The sequence below is a fragment of the Canis lupus genome, chromosome 32, assembly GCF_048164855.1.
Source record: "Canis lupus baileyi chromosome 32, mCanLup2.hap1, whole genome shotgun sequence".
Taxonomy (NCBI): domain Eukaryota; kingdom Metazoa; phylum Chordata; class Mammalia; order Carnivora; family Canidae; genus Canis; species Canis lupus.
Window position 1 is genome coordinate 35502722 of NC_132869.1, and position 22644 is coordinate 35525365.

General features: G+C 43.2%; 1 long non-coding RNA gene across 1 annotated transcript; it reads left to right on the forward strand.

The window, feature by feature from the left end:
- Positions 1 to 240: 240 nt before the first annotated feature.
- On the forward strand, positions 241 to 18426 carry LOC140623189 (uncharacterized). Its single transcript, XR_012022854.1, has 2 exons — positions 241 to 523; positions 16947 to 18426. It is a non-coding gene; the product is annotated as an uncharacterized lncRNA (long non-coding RNA).
- The last annotated feature ends 4218 nt before the right edge of the window (positions 18427 to 22644 follow it).

Consider the following 22644-nt stretch of genomic DNA (forward strand, 5'->3'; position numbering starts at 1 on the left):
TTGACTGGATGTTGGAAACCAATTAATCACCTGTCCAACCATTTCATCTAACAGATGAAGAAACAGGTCTATGGGGGAAAACAGCCTTGTAGATAGCCTCATGAGTCCATGGCAGGGGTGAAAACAGAACCCAGGTCTCTGACTAGCTGTCCAACAGACTTCCCAACACACCAAGGATAGGAAAGGTTTCATCACAATTGTTTTGCTTGAGCTGTGGCAGCTCCCTGGGGAGATGAACTGAGAAGGCTGGTTTGGTGACAAAGGCCGCTGTGATTGTTTGGTCATGTCTGCCAGGCAGGGGGATTGAGGAGCATGAGGGATGGTCAGTGCACCTTGCAGCATTTGGGGACTGCGTTGAACCTGACCAGAGTCCTCTACCACAACTCGGGTCGTTGGGGTCATTGGCTGCCACTTCACGTCTCCAAGGCTTAGCGAATTGTGAATTGATGAGTTGATTCAGGGCAACTCCCTTCTGCTCACATTGAAAGGAAAGTCACAGTCTGAAGGCCAGTCCCAGGACCAAGTAAGGACCTCTTTTCTGCTCAGCTTAGTGACTGGTATTGCCCACCCACCCCCTTTCCCACCATCTTGTCCCAATCCCAGAGACACATACTTACCTGGCAGGGGAGATACCATGATCACCAATCCCAGAGACACTTCCAAAGCTTTGCCTCTGTGGTGTAATCAGAAGAGTAACCCTTAAAAGATGAACAGCTTCAGTAATGGAATTTTTAGATTCCAACAGAGCCAACGAAGCCTATTAAAAAGGAGGGAGGGGGCTTATGGAAAAGGTCAAGCGTGATGCCAGTAATAATGTGCAGTACCAACTCTACTGAGAGGGGCACAGGTTTGCAAATTAAGGGACAATTAGGAAAATGTTTCTCTTCTTCCTTGTGGGTTTGGAAGAGCAAATGCAAACACAAATGCCCATAGGGACGACACATAACATAAATGAGTGAATCCCTGGTGTGTAGGACACTAGGGAACAGTGGAGACTGTGACTAATTGAGAAGACATACTCTAACCAAAGGAGTGCAGATTCTCAAACGGTTTTGAACACACAGCACTGGCCAAATAGAAGATGTTTGTGGTTTCATTTAGCTTTGGGGCTTTAGACTGGAAACTGTTCACTAGACATGTATTATCTAATCTAGCACTTAAGCACCCGTTAATCAGAAAATAAAGAAGCGTACCTGATGCTCAGAGGGTAGTAGTGGGGGGGGGGGTCTAAAGAAGACTGGTAAGGCCCTCCCCAACCTCTCTGACTGTTCTGTGGGACAAAGCACCTCGACCCTCTGGGGTCTGTCTGCGGACCATCTAGACATCGTTCCAGACTGAATAACTCAGACTTAAGAAATTGTACTGCTGGGGAGGGTGAGATAGAGCCCTGAGGGTTGGAGTTGGGATTTCCTAAAAAGCAGGAGCAGATTTTCAAGGCAGAGTAAAAAGATTTGCAAGTCAGACCTGTGTATTAGAAGCGAAAAGGAGGGAGTTTTCTCAGAGAAGCAAGAGGCTGGGGCACAGGGTTAGGGACTGGCCGGGCCCCAGGTGGGGCTGAGCTGCATAATACGGCAGCCCTGAGGGCTTGTGTTTCCCACAGACATACCTGGGATGAAGGGTTTAACTTCTTGGCGCTCTCTCTCAATCTATGGAGAAGAAACCATATTTAGCATGCATGCTTAAAATTTTTTCCATTGCTACACTGAGATTCCCTCTACCTAACTCTACCCACCTCCCCAGTTTCACTTCATATTATGATGTTGTGGAGAATAAAAGAGAGGAGGCCTGCTCTTCCAGTTTGGAGAAAGCATCTTCCTCTCAAGGGGACCATGAGCAAGCTTTCTGGGAAGCCCCAGTGAGCTGTTGGGGAGGAGTGAGAGGTGCTGGAAGGTCTCTGCCGCACAAACCTCTCCTTCCTAATACACAGTAAAGGACTGTAACTCCCGACAAGGAAGCTGCTGAAGCTCAGATCAGCTCAGTTCAAGCAGAATGCCTGGTCTCTGCCCAAACCTCAGAACGAGCCGGTGGTAACGAACACTTGGATGGCTGTGTGACTCAGGGCAGTGGAAACTGTAAAATGCTCGGGAGAACAGAGAATCCTATAAATGCAAAATATTGTAATGAACCTTCCTCCCCAGACACTTTTCACCTTCGGGAGATGTTGTCTTTAAGACCCAGTCAGAATGATTTGAGTTGTAAGATTAGGAAACTCACCTGACCTCAAGAGCGAACATTTGGAGAAACCTAAGTTGTCTGGGAGAGCAGTTCTTGTACTGAGCTTGCCTCTCTTCCCTTGGAGGAGAGAAGGTGTGGACCCGGCGGAGGGGGGTGGGAGTGCAGGGGGTGGGTATTGCATGGTCTGGAGCTTCTGGAAAGTCTGGGTTTGAATCTCAGCTTTGTGACTGGTGGGACTTAGTCTCCCTGAGCCTCTGTTTCCTCACCTGTAGGAGGGGGTGATGACACTGGGCAGCCATGAGGTTGGGTGGGATTGTCTTTCAGAGTCCCCAAAACTTTGACCAACACAAAGTGGTGTAACAGTGATTTTATACACAGATGGGAAGGAAGGGAGACCTGTTGGATTCTCAGATGATGTCTATACTTTGGAAATAATCCAGCTCTTTACCCCAGGAACAGACCAGGGGCAAATGAGTTGTGTCCCTAATAGGAGAGCATAAGGATGTATTATTCGCCTGTGGCACAGGGGCCTGTCAGAACTACCCACCAGGGCAGTTATGGACTCTGGGACCCTGGAGATCCTGAGAGGTCTAAGGTCAAGGCCCCCCAAAAATGGCTGTATCCCAGGATCGGGGGCAGTGGGACTGCTTACCCTCCAGAGGCACCCTTGCTGTGGTCTCGGGTACTGGTGACATCTGCACCCCTTTGGCACCTTCTTTCACCAAGCCTTCCTGTGACTGGAGCATCTGTAGCCCTCCTCAGCCCAGAGGCAGTGATTTGGCACCAGACAACTTGCATCTGTTTTTAAGTGGCTTGTTCTCTGGGACACAGACAAGGGTGTAAAGACTGTCACCATTCAGGTGACCTAGTAAGGCAGTGAGAATTGCTGGGAACCTGAGGGTTCAGAACCAACTCCCCTTAATTGAAGAAAAGGTATCTTTGCTTATAGGATAAAGTTCAAGCCCTGGAGCCTGCACCCGAGGCATCCCCTAATGGCCTAAGCCCACTAGACCAGGCCCATGGCCACAGCAGCCATGACCCCTCCAGCCTGTTGCCCAGCCCCAAGACACACTTCCTGCCCTTGCATACATGTCTCCCTCACTCCTTATTTCCACCAACTCAATGCCTTTCTATTCATCAATGTCTCTAAGAAAACTCCTCTTTCCCCCCCCCCCAAAAAGTAACATACTCCTTTCATCACATCCTTAACTTGACTGATCCACCCACACATCAATGTCCCCCAACAAGTACAGAAAAACAATCAAAATGGAAGCAGGCTGAGTATGCATTTCCATTCTGGGGGCTCCTGAGGGCCATCTCTGGCTTCCCAGGTCTGGGGTTCTGTGCTCCAGTGGTGAGAGTTGCCTCTGAGTGCTTTCTCTTGTCCACCCTACTACTTTCTCTCTCTCTCTCTCTCTCTCTCTCTTTAAGATTTTATTTATCTGACAGAGAAAATACAAGAGCACAAGTGGGGCAGAGGGAGAGGGAGAAGCAGACTCTCTGCTCAGCAGGGAGCCCAATGTGGGGCCCAAGCCAGTGACCCTGAGATAATCATAACCTGAGCCAAAGCAGATGCCTAATTGACTGAGCCACCCAGGAGCCCCCACCCTACTACTTTCTGGCTCTGGACTTTGGCTTTGTGCATAGATCCCAGAGTTGGTTCAAACAGTCTGTAATTGTTTTGGTGGCCCAGCTATATGTGACAGGGAATTCCTGGTCCTAGCCCCAGATTCTTAGGTCCTCACGCAGCTTTCCAACCCCAAGGAAGGAGTCAGGCCGTTCCTTGGTCTTGCTCCCCATCCTTTTATTCTATAACTTATCATTTTATCTTGTAACAATGTGTCTTCATGACTGAGGCCCTCTGGGGACTGTGAGTGATTTGAGGGCAGAAATATGGCACAGTGGGTGTCAAAACATATTTCATAAATGAATGCATGAATAAGTTATGGTCAGTCTCTTGTATATTAATATTTGTATGATATTACTATAAATGATATTTTAGGACAATGAATTATATAGAAATCCTTGTTATCATCCATGACTTCCATTTCAAGCCCTCTTAAGAGGGAGGAAAAAGAATCTCTGCCTCTCTGGCCCCAGAGTGGGGAGAGTGGGGAGGGAGGTCAAAGGAAAATTTTAGGTTTTGTCCTTGTATTCTCTAAAGCCACTACTGTCTTTGGGGCTTTTCCACCTCAGTAGTTTGAATTTGGATTAAGTCTGTTCCTCGGTTATCTATTCTGAACTTCATCTTAAATTGGTCATGGCTCATTGCTATTGCTTCACATTTCATCCATTGTGTTTCCTCTTTTATTACTTCTATAGGTTGTGAGTTAGGATAATAAAGTCAAGATAAAATCACCCCGAACCATTTGTAGCTCTGGGAAGCTGGCACAGGGCTGTCAGAAGCTGGCTAGGTGCCACCGAGAGGAGGAAATGTTCTTCCTTGTTGCCAGCCTTATCAGGACTCCTTAACAGCCTCATGCCAAAATTTTAGGAAAATGATGAGACTCTTTCCTGGAGCTATTCTGTATGTTTCTATAGGTGGAGAGTCTTTCAACAAGTATTTTGGCTATAGATGCCTCTTGTGTTTTTTCATTGGATGAAGTCTGTAACTTGAGCTTTATGTTGTGAAATACTGACATAGAGATATTAATCATTGTGCATAGGTGAGGTATTGTTGTCATCATCACCAGCCACTCATATTAACTGAGGGTTTATAGTGTATGGAATCCTGCTCAGGGTGTGCTCATGAAAGAATAATTAGAGACTTCTCTCTCTCTCTCTTTCTCTCTCTCTTTTGCCATGAAAATGTTCTTTGGGGGAAGATGAGGAGCAGAGAGAATGGGAAGAGCTTATGAGAAGCCAATAGGTTATCACAACTTTATTCTTTTAAATATTTACTTTATATCTCTTAGATGCCAATTCAGATAAAGACTCCTTTTGGATCATTTAATTTACTTGAACACATGAGTTGTTTTTCTTATTTGGTGGAGAAGTTTGTCTATCTGGCATGGACCAACTGAATTTCAAATTCGCCAGTGTTGAGAAGATGCTTCCATAAGCATGTCTTTACTCAGTCAATATGCATCAATCAACAGTGTTTACTGAGCCCCGACTACGTGCCCAGGCCTGTGTTTGAAGGATCCAGAGAGGAGAAAGGCGCTGCTTCTCCCTTCTCCTTGTGAGTTTAATCTAATCATATTGTCCTCAGTTCAAATCCTAGTTCTGTAACTTAGTAGCAAAGTGGAACTTGGGCAAGTTGTGTAATACCTCTGAGCTTCTGTTTCTGTCAAAATGGGAATGATGATAGCACCGCCCTCGCAGGGCTGCTGTAGGGATTGAAGGAAATAGTGGGTGTGTGTTGCAGGATGCATCTATGACTGTTGCCTTTCTTCCCCTTCCTTGAGTCTATAGCCTACAGAAGCTCCATGTGGGAAGGGTAGTCCTAGCAGCCCTGTGTGAAGGCCTGTTTCTCAAGGCCAAGGGCTGTTGCCTCCATGGCCCCGTGAAAGCAGGCCCAAGGTGGCCAGCTCTCAGCAGAGGCTGCAGACTGGCTGCCTGCTGGCCAAAGCCAACCTTAGACCCTTCCAATCTGTCCTATGTGATGTTGAAATAAACGGAATTCCTTGCCAATGTTTAAATATCGGAAGATATCCATAAACCCTAGAATCTGGGGATTCTCTTGAAAATCAGAGATTTTCAAATCCTGGCCTTTGACACTCAGATGGAGCTGATGAGAAGCTGCCTTCTTTGGACGGGTCAAGTACTCTCCTGATCACTTGTCACCTCCCACAGGGGGACAAACCATGATCAAAGGGCAGAATTTGGCTCAGATCTGGTCGGAATTCAAAGCAAAGTGAAGAACCAAGCCAAGAGTGATGAGCTAGGGGTAGCACCAGCCCTAAGAGGATCCCCCAGAAGAGGAAAGGCTTCATTTTTTCATTCATTCATTCATTCATTCATTCATTCAACAAATATTATTATAGAATACCTTGATGTGCAAGTCACTGTATCCACTATAAGAAAGAATATTTATAGAGAAGTCTCTACAGATCAGGCTCTAACTTAAGACTGCAAAGCACTGGACGGCCCCCTAAGACAACAATTATCTGGTCCAACCTGTCAATAGTGTCAAGATTGAGAAACCCTGAATTATAGGCATTAATATAGATGAATTTCATAACTATAACGTTAAGTACAGAAAGCAAGTTATATATAGGATATATATAGGATATATATAGGAAGGATATATATACTGTGTAATATTATGTCTTAAAAGTTCAAAAGGCAAAAAAAACAAAAGAATACATTATATAGGGACTCACACAAATATAGTAAAATTATACTGAAAGCAAGAAAAATAACATAAGAAAAATATCAGTTTCCCTGGTGAGGAGACATGATGGTCTTGGGAAGGAGTATACAAGAAAATGCAATGCTATTGCAATGTTATAATTTTTAAAGTGGTGGATGGGTTCATGCTTATTGGTTTTATGCTACATAACTTATATATACATTACATATATTCTACATATCAAATACTTCAGAATTAAATTAATATATTTAAAATATATTTTAGTATATTTTTAAAGGAAGGCACACCACTGTTTGCAGTGGTGTGCCTAGGGACTGAGTTTCTGGGGGACTTTCTCCTCCATTTCAGATTTTTTTTCACGATGTATATGCAAACATTTGAATTAGAAGAAAATAATAAGAAAAAAACAGGGAAAAATATATTAGACTCCTTTCTCTTTTTTTCTTTTAAAGATTTTATTTTTTATTTTTAAAGATTTTATTTATTTGAAATAGTGAATGAGAGAGAGAGAGAGGGAGCATGAGCAGGGGCAAGGAGCAGAGGGAGAGGGAGAAGCAAACTCTTTGCTAAGTGGGGAGCCCAATGTGGGGCTCCATCCCAGGACCCCAGATCATGACCTGAGCCGAAGGCAGATGCTTAACAGACTGAGCCACCCAGGTGCCCCAAAGATTTTATTTTTTTTAAGTAATCTTTTTACCCATCTTGGGGCTTGAACTCACAACCCCAAGATCAAGAGTTGCATGCTCTACCAAATGAATTAGCCAGACACCTAGACTCCTTTCATACATAAGGACTGTGTTTCAAAACCTCAGGTATGCCCAAATCCAAATATTGCCACCATAATTCATCAAATCTAAAACACTATTATGAGATGCACCATCATTTTATGTATCACTAAGAATAAAAACAAAATACTGCCAAATAAGCTGTGACACAACATTTTATCACTTGGATCTTTTATTTTATACCTATTGAAAGAGCTTTCTCGGACTCATTTAGATATTTTACCGTTATTACATATCATTCCTAAGTAAAAAGGGACACATAAGTTTGCTAACGTATTCCTAAAGTATCTTCACATCCAAAGTCAACTCCCCTGGATCATTTTTTAGAGTGAGTGAGTGAGATCTGTGTTTTCCACACAATGCCGTCCTCCCTGCCACCAAGAGTGTTGGTGACTGTGCATTTTCTCAAAGAGTGCTCTGTGATTGGCCTCTTGGATTTTCTTCCAAGCCCCTGCCTCCTGTTCTGGCACTTGATCTCACCAGAAGGTGTCAACAGACATTTTCAAACATCAAGCAGGACTCATGTTCCTTCCCCAAATAGTCCTTCAATGTTTTGTCGAGAGAAGTATTGATGGTTGGCACCATTCTGGTCACACACAGGAAACAATAGCCAAGGTTGCACATGTGTGGCAATGCCGATGGCAACGCAACACTAGCTGGCCACTAGCATTTGTCAAATGCCAAGGATTATAGTAAGTGTCTCAATTTCAGAAGTGTTACCATGTATAAAAATGCACATACCGAGACTGATGAATTATAGAAATGTCACCTCCCCCAAAACGCATCTGTGATCCAAAGTAGAAAACAATGAAGTAAAGAACAAGGAAAGGGCAAATGACCATGGGCAGGTCACAGGCCTTCAAGGTCTCTTAAAAACGGTGTTGGGAGCAGTCCTCCGCTGGTAATCACAGAAGCAGGATTATCTGTAGAGGACTTAAAAACAAAAATATTGAAACTTCTAGAATCCTTTTGCTTTTAATTATCACAGTGCGCTGGCAACTCTAAATATCCTCCCCCTGCCCCTGAAATAATCATCCCTGAAAGGAATCTTTTGTTGGCTTAAGTTCTAAAGGATTGCAGCTATTGTTTAATTATAAATGAATTCTAATAAATGAACAAATATTGAAAATTGAGGGTGCCTGGGTGGCTCAGTCAGTTAAGTGTCTGCTTTCAGTTCAGGTTATGATCCCTGGGTCGTGAGATTGAGTCCCACATCGGGCTTCCTGCTCAGTGGGGAGTCTGCTTCTCCCCCTGACCGCCCCCCATGTTCTCTCTCTCTCTCTCTCTCGCTCTCTCTCAAATAAAGAAATAAAATCTTAAAAAAAAAAAAGAAAATTGGTGTTATGATCACTTCTCCCTTAATAAACATGATATTCTATGTGGAAATTCATTCAGTGAAGCACTGGTTCTACAGTGACCTCCATCATACATGGTCAGACTTTGCTAATGCTCAAGACCCATCTTGAGCCCACACTGGACCCAATTCATGTCTCCAGCCCTTGTGGTACTATCACTTCCTGCATTTCAACTGCGCATTTGCAGTAAACGATGATATAGCACGATGATTGTCAAGAACTCGAATGACTTCAGTTCTGTCATTCTCTACAACCGCGTGCAGTTGTCATCTGTGTTTCTTTTTACTTATTTATTTTTGGTTGTCCTTCGTGTTTAAAATTTAAAATACCAAAACAGAGTAAGAACTGAGAGATCAAACATTTTTAGGTAGGTAGAATTTTTAGTTCACACATGAATTATTTAATGATTTTGGATGATATATTTTACATGTATTCATCTTAAAAACTGTTACATGTTTAAAAACTAAAGAACAAATCAAGAAAACAGAAACTTTGCTCATATTATTCATTGCTACAACAAATTAATAAGTGGATGTAAGTTTTTTCCTCTTTAAAAGATGAGACACATATAATTAAGAAATACTGCTTATTTGTTTTTTTCCTTTTTTGTACTGTTATATTTATTTATTTTTCCCTGACACAATTGTCCATATAAAGTTAAATAAAAGAAAGCTTTGGGGTGCTTGGGTGGCTCAGTAGGTTAAGCGTTTGACTCTTGGTTTCGGCTCAAGTTATGATCTCAGGATTGTGGGATGGAGCCCCACATGGAGCCCTGCATCTGGCTCTGAGATCAGCATGGAGGCCACTTGAGATTCTCTTCCTCTCTCTCTCCTTCTGCCCCTCTCCTGCTTGTGTGCATGAATGCTCTCTTGCTCTCTCTCAAATAAATAAATAAATCTTTAAAAATAAATAAATAAAAGAAAGCTATTACTGATTTTTTTTTCCTGGCCACTAATACTATTTTCTTTATTTGATTATTATTATTGAAAATAATTTTGTTGGACGCTTGGGTATCTGAGTCAGTTAATCATCTGCCTTTGGCTCATGCGCGCTCTCTCTCTCTCTCTCTCTCAAATAAATAAAATTTTCTTTACAGAAAAATTTGGTCACATGGGGGAGGAGAGCATTAAAAAATCAACAGAAGGGTCACAACCCAGAGAGGCCTAAGGAGATGGGGGACAACCAAAAACAATGTGGCATCCTGGATGGGAGTTTGGAACAACAGCAAAAGGATGGTAGCTAAAAACTAAGGGAAGCTGAGTAAAGTAGAAACTTTAATAATAATGTATCAATATTGGTTCATTGTAACAAGTATATTATAGCAATGTAAAATGTGAATAATTGGGGAAACTGGGTTTGGAGTCTATGGGAACTCTCAATTTCTGTATACCTAATAGAGTTTTAAAATGAAAAGTTCACCAAAAAAAGTGAAAGATCAGCTCCAGAGACAAATATGCTGGCTATATCACTGCTTAAAGATAACCCAAACCTGAGTTTTCTTTTCTTTCTTTCTTTTTTTTTTTTTAAGATTTTATTTGTTTATTCATGAGAGGGATGCCTGTATGGCTCAGGTCCTAATCCTGGGATCCGGGATCGAGTTCCACATCGGTCTCCTTGTGGAGAGCCTGCTTCTCCCTCTGCCTATGGCTCTGCCTCTCCTCTCTCTGTGTCTCTCATGAATAAATAAATAAAATCTTAAAATATATATATATGTTTATTTATTCATGAGAGACACAGAGAGAGAGGCAGAGACACAGGCAGAGGGAGAAGCAGGCTCCTCGCTGGGATCCCGATGCTGGACTCCATCCCAGGACCCTGGGATCATGACCTGAGGCAAAGGCAGATGCTCAACCACTGAGCCACCCAGGTGCCCACCAAACCTCAGTTTTCTAATCTGCCAACCCAAGGGGTCTTCTGCAGTCCCTTTTAAGGACTCTGTCCTCATGCCTCCGTTGTGCTTCCCCAAATTACTCCTATTGCCATAACCCTTTGAGCTGTGACATATCTTATTTTTTTCTCAATCTCTTTCCTCTAGTTCAACTGTTCCAAAGTGTGATTGGTGGAGCCCTGTTGATCCCCGAGACCATTCTGGGGGGTTTGTCAAAACTATTTTCATGATACAGCAAGATGTTTTTGCTTCTTTCCTCAGATTGGCATTCGTACCGATGTTACAAAAGCAATGATGGGTAAACTTCTGGCACCTTGGCACAAATAAAGGGAGTGGCCCCCATGGGTACCATGAGTCATTACATTCTTTACTATGATGCATTCGCAGTTAGAAAAAAAGCCAGATTCCTGTAAGAATGTCCCCAATGAAGCTGTGAATGTATCTATTGTATTAAATCTTAACTCTTGAGCACATGTCTTTTTAAAGTATCCTGTATGGGATGCCTGGGTGGCTCAGTGGTTGGGCATCTGCCTTTGGCTCAGGTCGTGATCCCGGGTCCCGAGATGAGTCCCACATCGGGTTCCCCGCAGGGAGCCTGCTTCTCCCTCTGCCTGTGTCTCTGCCTCTCTCTGTGTGTCTCTCATTAATAAATACATAAAATCTTAAAAAAATAAGTAAACTATCCTGTATGATGAAATGGGAAACAGGAGTGAAGTACTTCTACTAACTACTGAAGAATAGTGACAGTTGTCTTGGGAAGCTTTTGTGCAATTGTTTTGCGTGACAAACTGAATTCCCCTATTTCCTGAAATGCCATTTTTACTTGAAAGAGCTCAAGCCTGACAAAGTGTAGTTATTCAGACTTGAATATTTGGCAGTCATTCTCTTAAATATAAACAAAGTGAGCCAGTCACTTTAAGGAAAACAACTGATAGTATTGTTGCCAATGATAAAATTCAAGTTTTCAATGGAAAATGAGCTTTGGAAAGCCAATATTTGCCATTGGGAACTTGACAGCTTTCTCATACTTAAAGACTTTTCTAATGACATCAGTGGTGAAGAAAGAGGACTTTGCTGCCTTCATAGTGACCTCAAACTTTCTACTTGGATTCTGCTTTCCAGCCTGTTTCATGACTCAGGGGGAAGACCCTGAGTGCAAAGCATCCCTGATGGGAACTGACACTCCCCCCTCAGCAACAAGGACTGCCCTGAGCCACCAAGGCCCCGCCCATGATTGACTGCAACACATAAATGGATTTGGCCTTCACTGCCCACCCGCTGGTACCCGCCCACCTTTGTCCCACATTCTCCTTACATAAACCTGGAAGTGTTTTTGGCCACTTTGGAGGTTGTCTTTGAGACAACCACTGTCTTCTTGGTTTTGGCTTCATTGCAATAAACTCCTTCCTGGTTTCACCACCATTCGTTTCTCTGCCTCTGGACTGGTCAAGTGACTGGACCTGATCTGTTTGGGACCCCCGGAGATAGATGCCCTTGCACCCCTGCGCCCAGGCTACAATCATATTAATTAATGTGACTTTCTGGACAACCCTCTTGGGTCCCCTCTCTCTTTGGGAGCTTTTTATTTCCACTCAGTAAACTTTGCTTTGCTGCCCACCTAAATAAATAAATAAATAAATAAATAAATAAATAAATAAATAAATAAGATTTTTTGATATTATATAATGAACGATGTCCACATTTGGAAGATCTGTATAACTCAGTGAGCCACTATTTTCCAAATGACCAAAGCATGTTAAAATGGTCATACGTGAGTAAAATGATCCATTCAAAGCACATGGATTTTCACATAACAGAGTGGGAAAAGTTCATTAATGTGTTCATAATCAACACTACAACCAAACTTCAAGAAACCATCTTTGGGGTGCCTGGGTGGCTCAGTCAGTTAAGTGTCTGCCTTGGGCTCACGTCATGATCTTGAGGTCCTGGGATCAAGCTTCATATGGGACTCCTTGCTCAGCAGGGAGTCTGCTTCTCCCTCTGCCCCTCCCCCTGCTCATGATCTCTCATTCATAAATAAATAAATAAATAAATAAATAAATAAATAAATAAAATCTTTAATAGAAAACTATCAATAAGTTTTAAAGTGGTAGCAAGAGGAATATTCACAATTATCTGAAAAGGCTATTAAAATACTCCTCCCGGGGCACCTGGCGGGCACTGGGTGAAGCACACAACTCTTGATTTTGGGGTTGTGAGTTCAAGCCGCATGTTGGGTGTAGAGATTACTTAAAAATAAACACAAAAAATAACTTAAGGAAAAATAAAGGATCCTTGGCTCCACACAGGAGAGAATCAAACATGAGCCAGGAGGAGGTGAAAGCAGAGTTTATCGAAGATATAAATAGAGAGAGCAGATAACAGATGGAGTGAATGTCCAGGAGACTCAGAAAGGAAAGAGGAAATTTCCTCTTTGTTCAGGGTTTGGGGGTTCTTAAAGGGAATGGCGGTCTGGTGTATGTGTCCTCTCAAGCATTTAGGAACTGGTTAGAGCAAGGACAAGGCCCAGGTGTCCATCATAAGTCACTTCTTCTTTGAAGTCAGGGGTCCTGGTGTTGAGATGTATAGAGCCAGTGGTTTAGATATTACCTATTGTGCCGGAAGACCCCAAACATATCGTTAATTCTTTATCCCTTACAAAGAGGACATAAGTTAAGGCATTTGGAAAGCAAGGATACAGGTCCTAGTAAGAATAGAAGGAGGAAAGGAGGAAGAAAAAAAAGAGCTTTTTTCTGTCCTGGGGTCCCTGTGGTTCCCCTGACTCCTCAATATGAGAATCCAGCTGTCTTCTATTAGCTAGACATCAAAGGTATTTGCAAAAACCCAAAACAATGCCACTTTTCTCACCACTTTTTGGTGTGGAAAATATAGTTATTTTTCATAAGCTATGTCATTTATGTTAATGGGTAATGTGTTTGTTATTGTCATTTTTAAAAGAATAGTAAAAATAATACTTCTAAATGTTCTCTTTTAATTTTTACTTATTTTTAAAAGATTTTATTTATTTATTCATGAGAGACACAGAGAGAGAGGCAGAGGGAGAAGCAGGCTCCCCACGGGAAGCCCAATGCAGTACTCTGATCCCAGGACCCAGGGATCATGACCTGAGCCAAAGGCAGATGCTCAACCGCTGAGCCACCCAGATGCCCCTTCTCTTTTAATTTTTAATACTGACCTATCAACAGATACAGCCCAGAGAAACAAAAGTTCTTAGACTCCTCAATAATTTTTAAGGATGTAAAGGTATCCTGAGACCAAATTGGTGTGAGAACAGTTTCCTACTCTAAGACAGATCCATTTCCTTTATCTCCTCTCCCATTTCATCCTCTGGAAGAATTCCATATGTCCTGTACCTCCTATGGGCAAACACTCAGTTCTTTCTCATGGAGAAGTGGGATGCAACCATTTGGCAAGTCATGTGACTTGACATTTCAGCCTCTGACTTCTGAAGCTACTTTCAGCAAACAACCAAGGAGTTTTTCTCCATGTTATTTTCTTCCTCCTCCTTTCTTTATATTTACTCATTCACTTAATAAACAGTATAGAATACCCTTTAATAATAAATAAAATTAAATAAAAAATAATAATAATAAATAAAATTACCTAATTTTTATGAAACACCTGAACCCAGATACTATATATAAGTTAATTATCTCATTTAATCCCTTCACAGTGCTATGAGGCAGTTATTATTCCCACTTTACAAGTAAAAACTAAAGGTCAAATGACTGAAGTGACTTGCTCAAGGTCATGCAAGAAGTAAGTGATAGAGTCAAGAAGTGACCCCAGGCCTAAGGGACTCAGACTTGATGGGTTTAACTCGCTTAAAATTGTTCTGGGGAAGGATATGAATAAATTGACAAAATATATTCCCTGTGGTTTAGGAGCTTACAGGCCAGCAGAGGAGATTAAACAATTTTGCAAACATTTGGTATTAAATTTTCTTTTCTGTCCTGCCTTATTCAAGAAAAAAAATCTTGTTTTCCTTAAGTGAACTCTACCCACAATGTGTGGTTTGAACTCACAACCCAGAGATCAAGAGTCACACGCTCTACTGACTGAGCTAGAGGCACTCCAAGAAAAAAAAAAAAGTTTTTTAACAGAACTTTAGTGGTTTGTATGTGTTCACTGTCTGATTCTCCCAAGAGTTTGGGAACATTAATAAGCATTCACTGGGAAGTGACCAGTGACCATGCCCTGAGCAGAGCTTTGGAGACTGAAACAAACAAACAAAAACCAACAAAAATAGGCCTTGCCCTCCAAGAGCTTACAGATCAGTATGTAATGAGGGCTGGGGGGTAGAAAACCTCACAGATAGCTTCAGCGTTAGGAAGGATGAGGTGAGTTCAGTGAAAGAGGCACAGCATCACAGGGGATGACAGAGATTATGGGACGGAGAGGGGACACCTCATTGGGACAACCAGAAAACGCTTCTTAGAAGAGGTGGCATCTGAAGGGTGTGGTGAATGGAGAAGGTAGAAGTTGTGAATTGGAGGCGGCAGAAGGATGTGAGTAGTTGCCAAAGCTTCGCTTCTCTGGAAGCAGCATCTGAGGCCCACATCTATGAAAGGAAGAGAGAGGAAGCGGGATTGCACAGAAGTGGAATTGCAATTCAGGCTTGATAAAGCCTTGGCCAGCTGGGTGGGGAATTGATTCTGCTTGGAGTAGTGCTCGGCACGGCTTTCTCAGGTGTGGTTTATGGGCTAGGCCTTTATACTCCCATCTCATTTGGTCTTGCTGTGGGACAGCTCTGGGTTGCCCTGAGGTGTGACCACGGGTGAAGTGACTAGCTGCAGTCAGTGTGCTGAAGGAAAGTGACTTGATCAGAGCTCTCCTTTAAGAAGGATAACCTGTAGCAGCTTGCCAGGCAGATTCAAGGCCAAAGGTGTAAGTTCATCCTCGGGCTCTGTGTCCTGTTCCTCTTCTCTGGAAATGACCCGACTCCGTCCACATGGTGACGGTGCTTGATTGTGGAAATTCGTGGGCACAGTGGGATCCCATCCCTGTGGCACAGTTGAGTGGTCCAAGGATGGAGGCCCAACCCAGGGGGCTAACTAGGATTCCTGTGTGGGAACTTGGAATTGAGCCTGGGAGACTCTAGTCCCTGCCAGGTCTGGTCTCTGGAAAGCAGATGTAAAATTTCAGCTGTGGTTCAATGGCCATGATTTCCACCATGAAGTCTGAGGAACAGGAGAAGGATTTGCACCTCTCATGGAAAGGTACACAGAAAGAGGTACCAAAAGAGTCTTGGTGGGATGCCTGGGTGGCTCAGTCAATTAAGCGTCTGCCTTCAGCTCAGGTCATGATCTTCGAGTCCTGGGATGGAACACCGTGTTGGGAATCACTGCTCAGCAGGGAGCCTGCTTTTCCCTCTTCCTCTGCCCCTCCACTCCTGCTCATCCTCTTGCTCTGTCTCTCTCAAAATTAATAAATAAAAAAATCTTTTTTTTTTTTTAAAGAGCCTTGGTGAATTCTTACCCTTGCCTAACATTTTTTGAGGTTTTGTATGACATCCCTGTAATCTTTCAATGAATCTTACTTTCCAGCCTTTGTTCTTTTTCTTAAAAAACAAAAACAAAAACAAAACAGTTCATATCCATTATTAGCTCCATTTCATAAAAAGTCTTACTTGGGAGACCAGTTGGGAGCTACCAAACTAAGAAGCCATGAGAATCTTCTTTTTCTTAATTTTAAAAATAAGTTTTATTTACTTAAATAATCACTATACCCAATGTGGGGCTCAAATTCATGACCCCAGAGACCAAGAGTCACATCCTCCTCCAACTGAGCCAGCCAGGCTCCCAAAGCCATGGGAGTCATAAGAAAAGGGCCAATAATGGGAATGCAAAGAAGATTGAGTTGAAAAGGGTTAAGTCTGGTGGCAAATGGAATGTGGAAGGGGCAAAAAAGAGAGAGAAAGAAGAAAGAGTTTGGGTGCTTTTGTGACTGGGGGATTGTTAGTCCCAGAAACCAAAATAGGAAGTCAGGAACTGCCCTAGACGTGGGGCAGGGCATGGCGATTCCAGTGTGGCTTATGCTGGCAGATGCTCCATGAGCCCCTGGCTTTTCTGTGGCCTTCTTCCTGTGTGCACCTAATGCTTCTAAACAACCTTCTTCCTTCCAGGACAAGTGCATATTTTCTACTCCACTCTCCACCCCCACTCTCCTACAAATGTAATAATTCCATTCTTATATATCCAATCATTCAGTCCAAGGAAAGATCTTCCCGTCCTTGTTACCTGAGTCTTCAATTCCATTCGTTCATTTATTTAATCATATATTCCTATAACATTTTCAACCAGAATTTGTAGACTAACCACTCTCTGCTAGATAATGGAATATAAAGATGATGAAGGAATTCTGTCCCTGGTCACAATCTAACAGGACAATTTTTTTTTTTCTAACAGGATAATTAAACCATCTGGTAGAGTAAGGCACAAAGACAGGAAAATGCACAAATGATAAATATACAGCTCTGGAATTTTCACAAAGTGAGCACATCCATGTAACCATGAACCTAAATCAAGAAACCGAAGGAGATCAGCATCCCAGAAGCTGCTTTTGGTCACCATCCCTTCCCAATGACACAGATGCATTCGCCAAAGCCCTCTCTAGCTGCAGCTGGAAAGATGGGTCAGGGGAGTTGAAACCGATGGCAGCGAAATTTGTCAGGAGGCAACAGCAGTGGTTCCTGTAAGAGATGGTAGAAAAAGAGAGGCAGGGTCAGATTAGAAGAGCATTGAATGTGAAAGAAATGACATTATGGCACTGCAGGAATTCACCATACGCGTGTACCCCTCCAGGCGATTGTGACCTGACCTTGAGAGTTTCCAATGGTCTGTGTGATCATTAAAAAGTACCCAGAGCCTGACAGGTATAAGCAAAGGCCTCCACCCTCAAAGAGAGTTGCATCTCAATGCACTGTGGCTTTTAAAGGAAGGGAGTTTTTTTGTCAGCTTCCTGGATTGTTTAAAAACAACAAAAACCAAATTGGACCTTGTAATAAGTGACTACTGATACTTCCTGAATCTTCAGCCTGGAAGACTCTTGAGGCACATTGGCAAAGCCCCGTGGCACCAACTCACGCAGTTTAATTTCACAAACACCCACACAATATTATAGAGTGAAAATTTTTTTAAGTCATAAAAAAAAACCAGTATAATTGGAATACATGTTTCTGCAACCCTAACACAGTAATAACTTGCCTGTAAACACCTTCCTTGAAGAATTGGTTAATAGGATGTACAATACACAGCAAAGGAAATTGTTTATTCCACTAAGGCTTGAAAAATGGGTCATTGATGTCTCTTATGAACCTGAGATGATTCTAGAAGATGATGGTGATTCTAGAATAGAATAAAGTAACAACCTTCAGAAGATATAAGGTGGAGTACATTTATGTAAAATAGAAATCTCCCCTGTCTGTGGTTGTCTCATTAGCAAAATGAAGGCATTGAGCAAGACCTGTGGTTTTTGATTTTGACCTGTGGAGGTGGGTCCATGGGCCTCTCTCAGCACCACGCCTCTCCTGCTTTAACTAGAGCTTCTTTGCTCTCACCTATTTAAATATTGGATTTTCTGTGTAAGATTTTGTTTGAAATAAAAGAAGGATCACATAATTCAAGTAGAATTGGTAAACCACTGGAAGAGATGAGCTCCACTGTCCCATATAGTTCTTAAAATTCTAGGAATCCAGCTAACACGTGTCTGACTTATGAAAGGTGATGAAGATACAGAGATTAAAAGGAAAAAAAACCCTAGGGGCGCCTGACTGGCTGAGTTGCTGGAGCATATGACGTGATCTCTGGTCATGAGATCAAGCCCCACCTTGGGATAGAGCCTACTTAAAACAAAAACAAAAACAAAAACAAAAACAAACAAAACAACCCTCTCATTCCTAGGTGTAAGAAATTCACCAGTCCACAGGTGCACGTGCGAGTATGCAGATGGGGGTATGTGTGAAATACCATGTGTGATATTAAAGATAGTAACATGATAATGTCTAAAATGAAGTATGGAACTAGCATTTGAGAGATGATTTCAGAAGTTTTTAGAGAAGGTGACATTTGAGTGAATGTTGTTAAAGGCAGAGAGATCAGCAATGAGCAAAGCTACAGAGGCCACAGAAGGGTCATGGTTGGGGGACCACAGGTAGCTCGGTATGTTCCCTGTGTACCCAAGGACTGTGGCTAGAAGTAGCCATGAGGGATGCTGAGGAACCAGCTGAGTAGAGTAGACACTCCTCCCAAACTCTCAGCTTCCATGAGTTCTTTTTGCGTTGATACTGGATCCTGCAAGTACAGGACCAGCTAACAATAAGGTTGTTTAATCATTGACCACATCACTCCTTCCTTCTATTGTTTTGCAACTCCACAGGGTTAAGTAAAGGAGGAACATGCTGATAAGATGGTGAGTGCATCTATGACAAAAGGCTAGGACTGGGAGTCATGGCTACCCCAATGCACAGCAGTGCTGGCTCCTCACTCCCTTTATTATTATTATTTTTTAAGATTTTATTTCTTTGGGACGCCTGGGTGGCTCAGAGGTTGAGCATCTGCCTTCAGCCCAGGGCCTGATCCTAGAGTCCTGGGATCGAGTCCCGCATCGGGCTCCCTACATGGAGCCTGCTTCTCCCTCTGCCTGTGTCTCTGCCTCTCTCTCTCTCTGTGTCTCTCTCTTCTTATTTCTTTATTCATGAGAGACACAGAGAGAGAGAGAGGCAGAGACACAGGCAGAGGGAAAAGGAGGCTCCATGTGGGGAGCCCGATGTGGGACTCGATCCCAGGACCCGAGATCACACCCTGAGCCAAAGGCAGATGCTCAACCACTGAGCCATCAGAGAGTCCCTCCTCACTCCTTTTGAGGAAAAGGGAGCCCCAGTCAGAGATGATCTGCTCAGACCAGGTCAGGGCCAGGATTGTCCTCTGGGTCAAATGGGTTGCATGGCAGGTACCCTTCAGCGAGCAGGATTTTGTGTTGAACTCTGAAACTGATTCCTCTGGGAGAAGGAATTCTTCCAAAGTTGAGGAGATAGTTGGTTTCCCCAGGATAGGGAAGGGACCAAGTGTTTGGGTGCAGGACGCCCATGGATGGTGAACTCTTGGGCACCCATTGGCGCACAGTGCCCCAGATGGCAGGCAGCAGTGTGCTGGGCCCAGGGAAGCCAGACCCAGACACTATGGCATGAAGTCTCCATGAAAGACCTTTGTGAATTGCTTGAATTGAAAGGAATGGAGCTACCTCACAAGTCAGATAAAGAACATCTCACACTTCCTGGCCCTTTAAGCCCCCTGGGATTCTTGTACAATTCTAGGAAAGGAAACTCTCAATAATAAGCCACTCCCCCCGAAAATGGATGCTCAGTGAATTTAATTTGATTTAGAAAGATAATGAGATGCTATGTTCCTGGCATCCAGATATTGTGGTGCAAACGCTTGCCACTCTAATGGCTTTTCAGTGGGTGTGAAGACACGATCAGACCTGCATTTTGGAAAGATTACTCTGGTGATTGCAAGAGGATGCCCTAAAGGAGAGGCGGTGGGAAGAGAGGTCATGATGCCACTGTGGTAGTTTAGGTGAGGTGGCGATGGAGCAAGGACAGATGAAACGGAGATTTGCAACAGGTTTGGGAAACATTTTGGAGGCAGGATTGACCTGGTCTTTGGCAGCCAGTTAAAAATAATAAATGGGAAGAGATTGGGTAGGGAGGGCACTAAAGCAGTGGTTTGCACTTGGCTGCATATCAGAACCATCTGGGGATCTTGTAAGCCTCCCATCCCCCAATGTTAGGCCACATCTCGGACTAATTAAGTCTAGAACTGTGGCCCTTGTACCTAGGCCCAGATATCTAAGGATGTAGCCAAGGTTGAGAACGATCGAACGAAGCATTCCAACTTGATAAGCAGAATGAATTGGGATGGTATTAAATGAGATAGGGAACAAATAGTTCTTTGTGGTTAGGGTGTAAAATAGGTGGAGAAGGGAGAGGAAGAGCAAGTTCAGGTAGAAACTAATGAGTTTGGTTTGAGATGTGCTAACTGCAGTTAATGGCTTGATGTCCCAGAGGAGGTGGCTGAGAGCAGGAGCGTGGGATGGGATGGGAGAGCCTTGGAAAAGGTGGGGCATTACGTCTTCTGGGAGAAGAATGGGTAAAGATTTAGAACAGCTTGCACAGGGGACGAGAAGGTTCTGAGTTAGGAACAACACCAACAAAATAAGAATGCATATGTCAAACCCTAGCCCCGACAGTTTCGGTGAGATTACTCTGTATTAGTGATAATATTAGCCAGATAATAAACCTGTATTTGAATTTGATCAACAAACATTCATCCCAATTAGTGGTGTTCTGGAGCCAACTTGTACCAGTTTGCAAAAGCAGATGGTCAAATTTACAGGAACTCTGCCAGTTATTAAACACAGTCATTATTAAAATTGAAACTTGAATATATTAAAGAAGTTACATAAAAAAACAAGAGTAATAAATACTCATTCAATACTCATCATTTCCTAATAATTTTATTGTATGCTACTATTTTTTTTAAGATTTTATTTATTCGTTGAGGGAGAGAGAGAACTACAAGCAGAGGGGAGAGGCAGAGGGAGAAGGAGAAGCAGACTCCCCACTGAGCAGGGAACCTGATGTGATGCAGGGCTCCATGCAGGGCTCCATCCCAGGACCTGGAGATCATGATGTGAGCTAAAGGCAGACACTTAACCATCTGAGTGACCCAGACACCCTACTGTATGCTGCTGCTATTAGTGTCCTGAGGTCATTTACACCGGTTGTGTGTATATTGTAGAAATACTGAATAATGGTTTGTTACTGTGCATCTTTTCCTAACTGTGCATTTGCCGAATTCACAGTGATAGCTTGAAATTGGCCATGAATAGAATACTGACACCTTAAAAATTGGCAAATGTTAGAAATTAGGGCTCACCTCCTTACCCCTCCAGCCCCACAAAGCCAGTAGTTAAACATGTACCAGCATATCACTGATCTTAACGCATTCCACAAATATTTCTTGACAACATCCTACACCTCTGGACAAAACCAAAGTACTGTAAGGGTTAAATGTAGCAGTAAGGTGGGAAAACCATCAAACCACACATCTGCAGGGCCCACTCTACCTGGGTTTGGCGCTGATTAGTGATGCTGGTAATGCCTCCTTTTCTCAAACTCCTACTGCAATTTATATTTGCTACAACATGGACAGTGTATGAGTTACGAATCTCTTGACTAACAGATTACACCAAATTGGTAATAGAACAAATTTGTAGCCGGCACATGGGGGTGCAAGGGCACCTGGCTCCAGCGGTCCCAAACACACCAGGTTTGGCCACTCACCGCTCACAAAATCCTAAGGCAGAGAGACAAGTGGTGGTGAAACCAGGAAGGAGTTTATCGCAATGAAGCCAACACCAGGAAGACAGTGGACTAGGGTCTCAAAGACAACCTCCAAAGTGGCCAAAAACACTTCCAGGTTTATGTAAGGAGAATGTGGGACAAAGGAGGGTGGGTACCAGCAGGTGGGCAGTGAAGGTCAAATCCATTTATGTGTTGCAGTCAATCATGGGCGGGGCCTTGGTGGCTCAGGGCAGTCCTTGTTGCTGAGGGGGGAGTGTCAGTTCCCATCAGGGGATGCTTTGCACTCAGGATATTCCCCCTGAGTCATGAAACAGGCTGGAAAGCAGAACCCAACTAGAAAGTTTGAGGCAGTGATGTCTTCATTCAAATTGGTAATTTGGGGGGCAGCCCAGGTGGCTCAGTGGTTTAGTGCTGCCTTCAGTCCAGGGTGTGATCCTGGGGTCCCGGGATCGAGTCCCATGTCGGGCTTCCTACATGGAGCCTGCTTCTCCCTCTGGCTGTGTCTCTGCCTCTCTCTCTCCCTCTGTCTCTCATGAATAAATAATAAAAATAAAATCTTAAAAAAAAAACCAAAAACAAATTGGTAATTTTTCCCAACAGCATTCTGGCTCTGTGTTCCACAGACCAAATAAATGTGGCAGAAATCACCAAGGGTACCTGGGGGACTCGGTCAGTTAAGCATCTGACTCTTGGTTTCTACTGAGTTCATGATCTCAAGGTCATGAGATCCAGCCCTGCGA